The following is a 13,208-nucleotide window of genomic DNA, read 5'->3' on the forward strand; positions in this document are numbered from 1 at the left end:
GTGGATGGTAGGGCATGAAATACCGCCTGTCGGCACATGTCGGCTCAAAAAAAAGTTGTCTTGTTCTGACCTTGCTCCTCCTCTCCCGCCCCCTCTCCCGCCCCCTCTCCTCCCCAGGTCCTTACGGCGAAGGGGAACTAGCTGCTACCGTTACCAGGGACCGGTGTCACCAGGAAAGGTGTCCGTGCTCCGCCCCTACACACGGGTTCCGCCCCGCACACGAGGTCCTGGCAGCCCTGCAGCGTCCCATGCTTGTTGTATGTATACATTGTATAGCAGGCTGCTGCACTCCAGGCATTAAGGATTTTCTGCTCTGTTCTTTGTTATTTGTGTCACATATCACACGGCAGCCCTCTTAGGCCTGAGAGCCTCCCACCCTTATATGTCAGGGGATATATAATAAGCCAGAGCTTCATTCTCTTCCCCTCCAGTACAGACTGCTTACCTGAGCAGCCCAGGTGAGCAGTATGTCTAGAGCAAGGGGTGGAGGAGGGATATCTCTTATGTGACATCTGGTTCATGAATTATGTTATTTCTGTGACTTATTTGTAATGGTACTGCTTTCCTAGCACAGCGCCCAGGGATGTACTAAAAGGAATGACAGTGGAATGACAGTGGAATGACAGTGTTGTCTGCAGATAAGGAATGCCAATTGACTATAATGGGAGAAAATGACATTTATATTAATATTTCTGAAATTATTGCACATATCAACTATATTTTTGGTATACTTCTTGCTAAGACCATTACACATATTTTACATGCAGAATGGTGCGGAATGACGGCTGTCTCCTATGGAATGACGGCCTTTTAATTCGCCATCCTGTAGCCAAAATAGCATTAAAGCAGCTCCATTATGCGATATTAAGACCCCGATGTTACGGTGATCCCCATAGCGCACGCACTCATCCTTTTCCAAATATGTCCGCCTACACCCCTACTCTCGTAAACATGTCACCTGACGCAGAATGACGGCTGCATCCTATGGAATGACAGCCTTTTAATTCGCCATCCTGAAGCCAAAATAGCATTAAAGCAGCTCCATTATGCGATATTAAGACCCCGATGTTACGGTGATCCCCATAGCGCACGCGCTCATCCTTTTCCAAATATGCCCGCCTACACCCCTACTCTCGTAAACATGTCACATGACGCGGAATGACGGCTGCCTCCTATGGAATGACAGCCTTTTAATTCGCCATCCTGAAGCCAAAATAGCATTAAAATAGCTCCATTATGCGATATTAAGACCCCGATGTTACGGTGATCCCCATAGCGCACGCACTCATCCTTTTCCAAATATGTCCGCCTACACCCCTACTCTCGTAAACATGTCACCTGACGCAGAATGACGGCTGCATCCTATGGAATGACGGCCTTTTAATTCGCCATCCTGAAGCGAAAATAGCATTAAAGCAGCTCCATTATGCGATATTAAGACCCCGATGTTACGGTGATCCCCATAGCGCACGCGCTCATCCTTTTCCAAATATGCCCGCCTACACCCCTAGTCTCGTAAACATGTCACCTGACGCGGAATGACGGCTGCCTCCTATGGAATGACGGCCTTTTAATTCGCCATCCTGAAGCCAAAATAGCATTAAAGCAGCTCCATTATGCGATATTAAGACCCCGATGTTACGTGATCCCCATAGCGCACGCGCTCATCCTTTTCCAAATATGCCCGCCTACACCCCTACTCTCGTAAACATGTCACCTGACGCAGAATGACGGCTGCATCCTATGGAATGACGGCCTTTTAATTCGCCATCCTGAAGCGAAAATAGCATTAAAGCAGCTCCATTATGCGATATTAAGACCCCGATGTTACGGTGATCCCCATAGCGCACGCGCTCATCCTTTTCCAAATATGCCCGCCTACACCCCTACTCTCGTAAACATGTCACGTGACGCGGAATGACGGCTGCCTCCTATGGAATGACGGCCTTTTAATTCGCCATCCTGAAGCCAAAATAGCATTAAAATAGCTCCATTATGCGATATTAAGACCCCGATGTTACGGTGATCCCCATAGCGCACGCGCTCATCCTTTTCCAAATATGCCCGCCTACACCCCTACTCTCGTAAACATGTCACGTGACGCGGAATGACGGCTGCCTCCTATGGAATGACGGCCTTTTAATTCGCCATCCTGAAGCCAAAATAGCATTAAAATAGCACAGTGGAATGACAGTGGAATGACAGTGTTGTCTGCAGATAAGGAATGCCAATTGACTATAATGGGAGAAAATGACATTTATATTAATATTTCTGAAATTATTGCACATATCAACTATATTTTTGGTATACTTCTTGCTAAGACCATTACACATATTTTACATTGTTGGAAAAGAATACCAAGACATAAAAAGTGATTGTGTTAGAATGTGGATAGGGAGTAATGTCATTCAGCACAAACAGTGCAACTGTAAAAAAATAACATTGAAAGCATGCAGCGGTACATACAGTAAAATGCACAGCGCTCTGCTAAAAATGAAGATGGATGTCAACGTGGATCAAAAGTCACCGGTGAAATATTTAACAGCAATTGTTAACCAGGATAACAGTCGATGGTCCACATGCCAAGAAACCATGTGCCCAGGAAACTACTCCACAGATGACTGCATGATTCTTTGCTGCCTGTGTAGAAATTGGTACCATGTAGCCTGTCTTTCACTGAAAAATAGGATACCAACATACTACAAGTGTAGAGAGTGTTCATCAACATCTTCGTGAAAAATCAAAGCAAAAATATCTATTACTCGGTGTTTATTTCATCACTGTAATATTTCCAATAGGTTAAAGTTCAGCTTTTCAATCTTTAGTTATATTTCAAACACATAATATTTAAAGTGGTCCTGCTTCAGTTATGTGAATTACTTCCTGGATCTATGACTATTCTGTGGACAATGGCTTGTCTTGACCTCTTACTTGGACCAATACAATTTTTTTGGGAATTTGGGATAGCACAATGCCAAAGACTTTACATCTGAACCGAAAAATATCAGGATTGCTGCCTTCCATGCTGATACCTCAGATTAGTCAATGGACCAATTTCCAGCTTGTGTGAGTATGAGCATTTTCATATTTTTTCCTCTGTATGAGTATCACTTTATTTTACAAAATATTTATGTGCCAGGGCATTATTTAGATTTGTTTCTAGTATTGTGTCAGGAGTAACAGACTACCTGTCTTCAACATTTTTAATGGGACTAGGTTGACATGGGTCTAGGTGGACATGGGTTTAGGTCGACACAAGCATTAGGTTGACATGGGCAAGGTCGACAGTGAAAAGGTTGACATGGGGTTTTTATCATTTTTTTTTAGCCGATAGTCGACATGGGCAGTGAAATGTAGCACCGCGTCCCCTCGCATGGCTCGCCATGCATCGAGCACAGTGCATCGCTACACTAGGCACACTATTTTATTCTCCCTCCGCGCCCTAGTGGATAGTAGGGCATGAAACACCACCTGTCAGCATATGTTGTTTTCAAAGATAGTAAAAAAAAAAAGATGTAAACCTTACCCATGTCGAACTAATGCTTGTGTCGACCTAACGACCTGTCAACCTAAACCCATGTCGACCTAAAGCCATGTTGACCTAAAGACCTGGGTGCACAGTTTGGGAACCACTGCTTTAGGTACTTGTGGCGCCGCTGCGCGCTATGTATTCAGACCTATGTAGTCAGCGTCAGCCAGCGTAGTTGTAGTAAGGCAGTGTAGTCAGCATAGAGTAAAGTAACAAGTAAAGCTACCGGCGTCTACAGGGTCGGGTGCGCTGGCAGGCGCCGGAACTGCATTGGAGGACGCCCAACCCTGGCGGACGCCGGCAGAGAGGCGCTCCATGTTAGTTGAACACGCAAGCATCTCATCCCAGACACTCTGCGGCAGTGGACCTAAACCCTGCCCGTCTGCGCTTCAGTGCGTCTTTCACTTGTGTGCTGCCCTGGGGTGACTGGCCTATGCCAGCCTTTTCAGGGTTCCGCGCCCCAGATTCAAACTTAGTATTAGGGATCCACCAGAAATTAGGCCACCGTGAAGCTGGTTGGTGGGCAAATATTTCTTGGCCAATTAATATACCAAGAGCCTCTATTACTGATTAATAATATGGAGTGTGCATCTGCACCATGTATTTTTATTTGCAGAACTACAAGTCCCAGCATGATAGCACCTCATGTATCTTGGGTGTGCATTCTAAGATCCCTCCCCCCCCCCCCCCCATAAACTTCCTATAACCGGTCCAGGGGCTGATTAAATATCCCAGGTCATCTTGTTTGAAGTTTGGCAATTTAAGGCCCCCATACATTAGTCCATCTTGTCTTAAGGACAAATCGGACCCTGGGAGGGGTCTCACGCGATTAGGCACTTCATCACATCCGATTTATCACATGCAACTCCCAGGAGCTGCAGGCGGAAGAAGCAGGGGGGTGGCGGACGCCAGCGAGGGGACCAGGGTGTGGGGGACAGCAGCGGGCGAGGGATGCCGGCTACCAGAGAGCCAGGTGGAGGGAGCAGGGGGAGCAGCGCAGAGAACCAGGGAGCTGGGCAGGGGAAGCCGCTATAGTCAGCGTGCCAGCGCCAGTGACGGGAGAACTTGAAAATAAAAAAAAACTACAAATAAATAGGCAGCCACTAATGTCTCAGCCAATCAGTGGCTTGCAATTTATTTGTGTGGGGTTTTTTTTTTTTTTAGTGCTCCCACCACTGGCGCTGCCCCGGCAGCGGCTACCCCTGCCCAGCTCCCTGGACCTCCACCTCCTTGCTGTTGGTAACATACTTGTCCTTTGATCCCTGTAATAGAGGGACACACATTTAAAGACATTCTGGAAATATACCTTTGGGAGGACTGCTCTGATTAACAAAGGCAGGTTATTATTCATTATACCATGTACACTTTACTCACAGTACACGGCATGCACACAGTCTTGACACGTGACTTGGAGACTGCGCTGTAAACCCTGGAAATGGCGCATCTCCCTCCTAAGACTTCATCTCATATTTCCCTGTTCCACGACAACTACAGATGGGTCAGGTCCCATCTTTGCAGGGGATGGCGCTGGCGTCGCCAGCCGCCATCCCCCGCCAGCGCCATGGCGATGGTGAGAAGGGGACGCGCGCGCACGAGAGGCGCGCGCGTCCCCTTCCGACGGCGCTTCGATCCGTTCCCCCGGGTCCCCGCCGGCTTGCCGGCGGTAACCCGGGGTCCCCGCCGCCTGCCCGCACCCCCCCTAACCCTGTCCGTCTCCCTGAGGCGGAGACGGACAGGGTTTCCGTCGCGCTAGCGACGGAGACTGAGACGCGCGTGCGCGTGAGACGCACGTGCGTCTCAGTCTCCTCGCTGGCGAGGCTGCTGGCGGGTCGCCAGCGCGTACGTTCTGGCAACCCGCCAGCAAGGATGAGTACAGTAACATACTGTACCTTGTTAACTTCATATGATCATGTGACACAGTTCGCGATATACTCTACCACCTGAAGGTAAAGTGTATGAGGTTTAGGAAAATATTACCATACAGAGAACAACCATTTATATGCATGAGGGATTAATTCTCCCAGTGGGCACACCTAGTCAACCTAGTGAAATAACCTGTTTAGATTATTCCATTGTACATACTAATATTGTCCAACCTACAGTCAGTCCGCTGTTATGTTATGTCCGCTGCATACAGTAGTATGGGGTATACAGCTCAGATGTAAATGCAGGCAGTGTGTTGTAAAGGATAACACCCCATTATCTCTGGCATTCTGCACTTCTCTGCTTAAGCATAGGAACAGGCTGGCAAAAAGAACGCCAAAAGATGCTGGCATGGCTGTGTGCCATCAGCTTGACCAGCACAGAATAAGGCCATAATTAACCTGTTGTGTTACCCTCTGTTGGTGTAGCGGAACATGAGAAACATATTGATGATGGGTATGCAGTAGCTAGCCATGTATTAAGGTAAATGGTGCTTGATGCTGATGTTGTCATGCAGTTATATAACCTGATACATTTTTTCTTTGTATTGCCTTAGGTGAAGCCATTTAAGAAATTTTATTTGGTCTTCGAAAATACAAGAATACTCCGAGACATTAAGAAAGCATGCAGTGCATTAATAAGATGGAATACAGTATTTCAACATTGCATACAAAGCCAAATCAAACGTGAATTACCAAAATATATGTTTTCTAATGAGTGTTAAGCTTTTATTTACTTTCTTAGAATTGTTTTGAAAAATATTGATAAATGTTTTTGGATCTATAGATGATATGTATGATTTTTTTTAAATTAAATTAGCCAGATCGAGAGACACACACACACACACACACACACACACACACACACACAAAGTCCATTTATCACAAAAATGTTGCAGTGCAGTATACAATTACATCAGGTGCCACTGAGTCTTATTATCACAAATTTAAGGCTGAATCTAAAGGCTATAGATGATGTGTGTGATTTTTTACACTATGCCGGGACATTAGGACAAGTTGGCCTAATATCGGCGCAGACTTCCACTGAGCTCCCCCCGGCAGCTCCTGATATGATTTGGCACTTGATGTGCCATTTTTTACATATGATAAATCGGATCGATTCAAATCCGGGGGAGCTGCAGGAGAGCAGGGTCTAGGGGGAGCTTGCAGGCGGGAAGGGGGGGGGGGGGGGCGTCAGGGTCCGTCCGGGGGAGCGGGGACCAGAGACCGGAGAGACTGGGCGGACGCTGATTGCCCGAGAGCTCAGCCAATCAGTGACCGCCCTGCCCACCCAGTCTTTTGAATAGGATGCTTCCTATTCTCCCGCTCGCCGATACCTGGACTCTGCTTTGTGCCGTGCGCTCCCCACTTGTCGCTACACCTCCAGTCCACCCGCTAGCCCACTACCCCTCCTGCAGCTGGACCGGACCCCGCTCCCCGCCACCTCTCCTGCCACTAGCTGACTACCCCCTCTGCATCACCCACGGACCGGACCCTGCTCTCCGGTCTCTGGTCCCCACTCCCCCAGACCAGCTCAATGCCGGCTGCACATAAGATTTATCTTATGTGCAGACCGTCCGACATCCAGATCTGATCCGATGCGCACGGGACCACGCATCGGATGAGATTGGATGTCATACCCTATGCGATTTGGGCAATTTCACCCGATTTCTTGGCCCGATCCTCCAGAATCGGGTGAAATCGGGCCCAAATCGTGTAGTGTATGGGGGCCTTAAGAGATGAAATACACATGAATGAGTGGCAGTGAGGATGCTGACAGTCAGAAAACCAATACCGGCATCCTGTAAGACGGAATCCTGAAAGGGGTCTTGTAAGTATACTTTACAGCCCCTTCCTATCCCTAACCTTCCCCCAACCACACAAACTAACCCTAGTACTCTGCTCACTAAACCGAACCCTCCCACCCCAAAGCCTAGCCTTAAACACATTTCTAAGTGCATAACCCTAACTCCCACCTACCCAGAATTGACCTATGTCATCCCTAGTGCCTAAACCTTAACCCCCCAGCCATTCCTAACGCACATACTTGCAGTCAACATTCCGGCGTAGGCATTTCCAATGATCTTGGTATTCTGGGGCAGGACTCCTGGTGGTAGTCGGTATGCAGGGGTGAGTATTGTGAATGCCAGCATACCCACCGCCCCAGTGCCTAAAAAGTTACAGCCAGGACCATGCTCAACCTACTGTACATACCAGCTTGGCCAATGCTGATGGACACCTGTCCACAGAGGGACACCTTTACACATAATGATGCTACTTTTCCAGAGCTGGGATGCCATACTCAATCCCAAGGCTGCTATTTTTCTTTCTCCGGCAAGATCAAAATGGTGGCCAGATCTGGCGGTATGTCATAAAGTTGTTTACTGCCACACTTCAAGCACTTTTGTGAAAAAAACCCCGGTAATTGTGTATTATCACAGCGCCTGGCTATGCTACCTTTTCAGCGCAGGCTAAGCTACGTTAGCGTAGCCCAACAGCTGCCTAGCGTAGTCAACGTAGTGACTCCGCGGCAGCCCTGCGTAGTCAGCGCAGTGTCCCCATCAGGCAGCTAGCCAGCGTACTGTCCCCAGGAGAGCTGCGGCTCTGTCCCCAGCATTCCTGGCCAGCCTAGTGAGTGCCTCTCACACAGCGCCGGTAACCGCCAGATCCCCTGCGCTGGCAGACACCAGCGGAGAGGGGATCATGCGGGCGCCGGCGGAGAGGCGCTCCATCTGTCTGAGACGTCTCGGTAATTATTGCGGCAGGGTACGGCAGGGTTAGGGGTTCGGTAGCACGTGCGTCTCCTGCGCAAAGGGGGGGGGGGGGTTTGGCAGCAAGTGCGTCTCATGCACAATAAAGGAGTCATTTGCCAGTGCTCCATGTTACATACTGGCAAATGCCTCCATTTAAAACCCCCACTATCCACGTCAGCCTGAAGCGTGGCGAGCGTAGCAAGCCCCGCAAAGGGGACGCGTTGATGCGTTACGTGTCCTGCCGACCTTTTCATACCCCCACTATCCACATCAGCGGGGAGTTGATTTTAGAAAAGTGTGGCAAGCGCAGCGAGCCACCGAGTCCGAAGCGCGGCAAGCGTGCAAGGTGACGCATATTACTTTACATGTATTCCGTGTCCCCTCGCGGGGCTCACTGCGCTCGCCAAGCTTTGCGCTTGCCACACTTTATAAAATCAACTCCAACATGGCTAGTGGGGGTATGAAAAGGTCAGGAGGATGCTTGACGCTGCACTCACCGCACTTTGGGCTGGCGTGGATAGTGGGGGTGTTTCAGGAACACATTCACACCTGTCATGTCAGGTAGGTTAAAATGGTCAATGGTTCCCACACAATACAATATGCAATCACTGACTACGCTAACTACGTAAGCTCCGGCTCGACGGGCGGGAACACTAAACTACGCTGGCCACGGGAACACTACGCCTATTGTGACAGGGACGCTACGTAACGGGCGCTGCAATAACACACAAGTACCAAAAAAAAACAAAGTAATTTGACATATTAATAAGAGTAGGGGTGTAGGCAGGCGTATACGGAAAGAGGTTAGTGTGTGCGCTTATTGGATCATAGTAAAATCGGGGTCTTAATATCGCATAATGGAGCTGCTTTAATGCTATTTTGGCTTCAGGATGGCGAATTAAAAGGACGTCATTCCATAGGAGGCAGCCGTCATTCCGCATCATTCTGCATGTAAAATATGTGTAATGGTCTTAGCAAGAAGTATACCTAAAATATAGTTGATATGTGCAATAATTTCAGAAATATTAATATAAAAGTCATTTTCTCCCATTATAGTCAATTGGCATTCCTTATCTGCAGACAACACTGTCATTCCACTGTGCTATTTTAATGCTATTTTGGCTTCAGGATGGCGGATTAAAAGGCCGTCATTCCATAGGATGCAGCCGTCATTCCGCGTCACGTGACATGTTTACGAGAGTAGGGGTGTAGGCGGGCATATTTGGAAAAGGATGAGCGCGTGCGCTATGGGGATCACCGTAACATCGGGGTCTTAATATCGCATAATGGAGCTGCTTTAATGCTATTTTCGCTTCAGGATGGCGAATTAAAAGGCCGTCATTCCATAGGATGCAGCCGTCATTCTGCGTCAGGTGACATGTTTACGAGAGTAGGGGTGTAGGCGGACATATTTGGAAAAGGATGAGCGCGTGCGCTATGGGGATCACCGTAACATCGGGGTCTTAATATCGCATAATGGAGCTGCTTTAATGCTATTTTCGCTTCAGGATGGCGAATTAAAAGGCCGTCATTCCATAGGATGCAGCCGTCATTCTGCGTCAGGTGACATGTTTACGAGAGTAGGGGTGTAGGCGGACATATTTGGAAAAGGATGAGTGCGTGCGCTATGGGGATCACCGTAACATCGGGGTCTTAATATCGCATAATGGAGCTGCTTTAATGCTATTTTCGCTTCAGGATGGCGAATTAAAAGGCCGTCATTCCATAGGATGCAGCCGTCATTCTGCGTCAGGTGACATGTTTACGAGAGTAGGGGTGTAGGCGGACATATTTGGAAAAGGATGAGTGCGTGCGCTATGGGGATCACCGTAACATCGGGGTCTTAATATCGCATAATGGAGCCGATTTAATGCTATTTTGGCTTCAGGATGGCGAATTAAAAGGCCGTCATTCCATAGGAGGCAGCCGTCATTCCGCATCAGGTGACATGTTTACGAGAGTAGGGGTGTAGGCGGGCATATTTGGAAAAGGATGAGCGCGTGCGCTATGGGGATCACCGTAACATCGGGGTCTTAATATCGCATAATGGAGCTGCTTTAATGCTATTTTGGCTTCAGGATGGCGAATTAAAAGGCCGTCATTCCATAGGATGCAGCCGTCATTCTGCGTCAGGTGACATGTTTACGAGAGTAGGGGTGTAGGCGGACATATTTGGAAAAGGATGAGTGCGTGCGCTATGGGGATCACCGTAACATCGGGGTCTTAATATCGCATAATGGAGCTGCTTTAATGCTATTTTCGCTTCAGGATGGCGAATTAAAAGGCCGTCATTCCATAGGATGCAGCCGTCATTCTGCGTCAGGTGACATGTTTACGAGAGTAGGGGTGTAGGCGGACATATTTGGAAAAGGATGAGCGCGTGCGCTATGGGGATCACCGTAACATCGGGGTCTTAATATCGCATAATGGAGCTGCTTTAATGCTATTTTCGCTTCAGGATGGCGAATTAAAAGGCCGTCATTCCATAGGATGCAGCCGTCATTCTGCGTCAGGTGACATGTTTACGAGAGTAGGGGTGTAGGCGGACATATTTGGAAAAGGATGAGTGCGTGCGCTATGGGGATCACCGTAACATCGGGGTCTTAATATCGCATATTGGAGCTATTTTAATGCTATTTTGGCTTCAGGATGGCGAATTAAAAGGCCGTCATTCCATAGGAGGCAGCCGTCATTCCGCGTCACGTGACATGTTTACGAGAGTAGGGGTGTAGGCGGACATATTTGGAAAAGGATGAGTGCGTGCGCTATGGGGATCACCGTAACATCGGGGTCTTAATATCGCATAATGGAGCTGATTTAATGCTATTTTGGCTTCAGGATGGCGAATTAAAAGGCCGTCATTCCATAGGAGGCAGCCGTCATTCCGCATCAGGTGACATGTTTACGAGAGTAGGGGTGTAGGCGGGCATATTTGGAAAAGGATGAGCGCGTGCGCTATGGGGATCACCGTAACATCGGGGTCTTAATATCGCATAATGGAGCTGCTTTAATGCTATTTTGGCTTCAGGATGGCGAATTAAAAGGCCGTCATTCCATAGGATGCAGCCGTCATTCTGCGTCAGGTGACATGTTTACGAGAGTAGGGGTGTAGGCGGACATATTTGGAAAAGGATGAGTGCGTGCGCTATGGGGATCACCGTAACATCGGGGTCTTAATATCGCATAATGGAGCTATTTTAATGCTATTTTGGCTTCAGGATGGCGAATTAAAAGGCTGTCATTCCATAGGATGCAGCCGTCATTCCGTGTCATGTGACATGTTTATGAGAGTAGGGGTGTAGGCGGACATATTTGGAAAAGGATGAGTGCGTGCGCTATGGGGATCACCGTAACATCGGGGTCTTAATATCGCATAATGGAGCTATTTTAATGCTATTTTGGCTTCAGGATGGCGAATTAAAAGGCCGTCATTCCATAGGAGGCAGCCGTCATTCCGCGTCATTCTGCATGTAAAATATGTGTAATGGTCTTAGCAAGAAGTATACCAAAAATATAGTTGATATGTGCAATAATTTCAGAAATATTAATATAAAAGTAATTTTCTACCATTATAGTCAATTGGCATTCCTTATCTGCAGACAACACTGTCATTCCACTGTCATTCCACTGTGCTATTTTAATGCTATTTTGGCTTCAGGATGGCGAATTAAAAGGCCATCATTCCATAGGAGGCAGCCGTCATTCCGCGTCAGGTGACATGATTACGAGAGTAGGGGTGTAGGCGGGCATATTTGGAAAAGGATGAGCGCGTGCGCTATGGGGATCACCGTAAGATCGTGGTCTTAATATCGCATAATGGAGCTATTTTAATGCTATTTTGGCTTCAGGATGGCGAATTAAAAGGCTGTCATTCCATAGGAGGCAGTCGTCATTCCGCGTCATGTGACATGTTTACGAGAGTAGGGGTGTAGGCGGGCATATTTGGAAAAGGATGAGCGCGTGCGCTATGGGGATCACGTAACATCGGGGTCTTAATATCGCATAATGGAGCTGCTTTAATGCTATTTTGGCTTCAGGATGGCGAATTAAAAGGCCGTCATTCCATAGGAGGCAGCCGTCATTCCGCATCAGGTGACATGTTTACGAGAGTAGGGGTGTAGGCGGGCATATTTGGAAAAGGATGAGCGCGTGCGCTATGGGGATCACCGTAACATCGGGGTCTTAATATCGCATAATGGAGCTGCTTTAATGCTATTTTCGCTTCAGGATGGCGAATTAAAAGGCCGTCATTCCATAGGATGCAGCCGTCATTCTGCGTCAGGTGACATGTTTACGAGAGTAGGGGTGTAGGCGGACATATTTGGAAAAGGATGAGTGCGTGCGCTATGGGGATCACCGTAACATCGGGGTCTTAATATCGCATAATGGAGCTATTTTAATGCTATTTTGGCTTCAGGATGGCGAATTAAAAGGCCGTCATTCCATAGGAGGCAGCCGTCATTCCGCGTCACGTGACATGTTTACGAGAGTAGGGGTGTAGGCGGGCATATTTGGAAAAGGATGAGCGCGTGCGCTATGGGGATCACCGTAACATCGGGGTCTTAATATCGCATAATGGAGCTGCTTTAATGCTATTTTGGCTTCAGGATGGCGAATTAAAAGGCCGTCATTCCATAGGAGGCAGCCGTCATTCCGCGTCAGGTGACATGATTACGAGAGTAGGGGTGTAGGCGGGCATATTTGGAAAAGGATGAGCGCGTGCGCTATGGGGATCACCGTAAGATCGTGGTCTTAATATCGCATAATGGAGCTATTTTAATGCTATTTTGGCTTCAGGATGGCGAATTAAAAGGCTGTCATTCCATAGGAGGCAGCCGTCATTCCGCGTCATGTGACATGTTTACGAGAGTAGGGGTGTAGGCGGGCATATTTGGAAAAGGATGAGCGCGTGCGCTATGGGGATCACGTAACATCGGGGTCTTAATATCGCATAATGGAGCTGCTTTAATGCTATTTTCGCTTCAGGATGGCGAATTAAAAGGC

The sequence above is a fragment of the Crinia signifera genome, chromosome 9 (assembly GCF_055691185.1).
Source record: "Crinia signifera chromosome 9, ASM5569118v1, whole genome shotgun sequence".
NCBI lineage: Eukaryota > Metazoa > Chordata > Amphibia > Anura > Myobatrachidae > Crinia > Crinia signifera.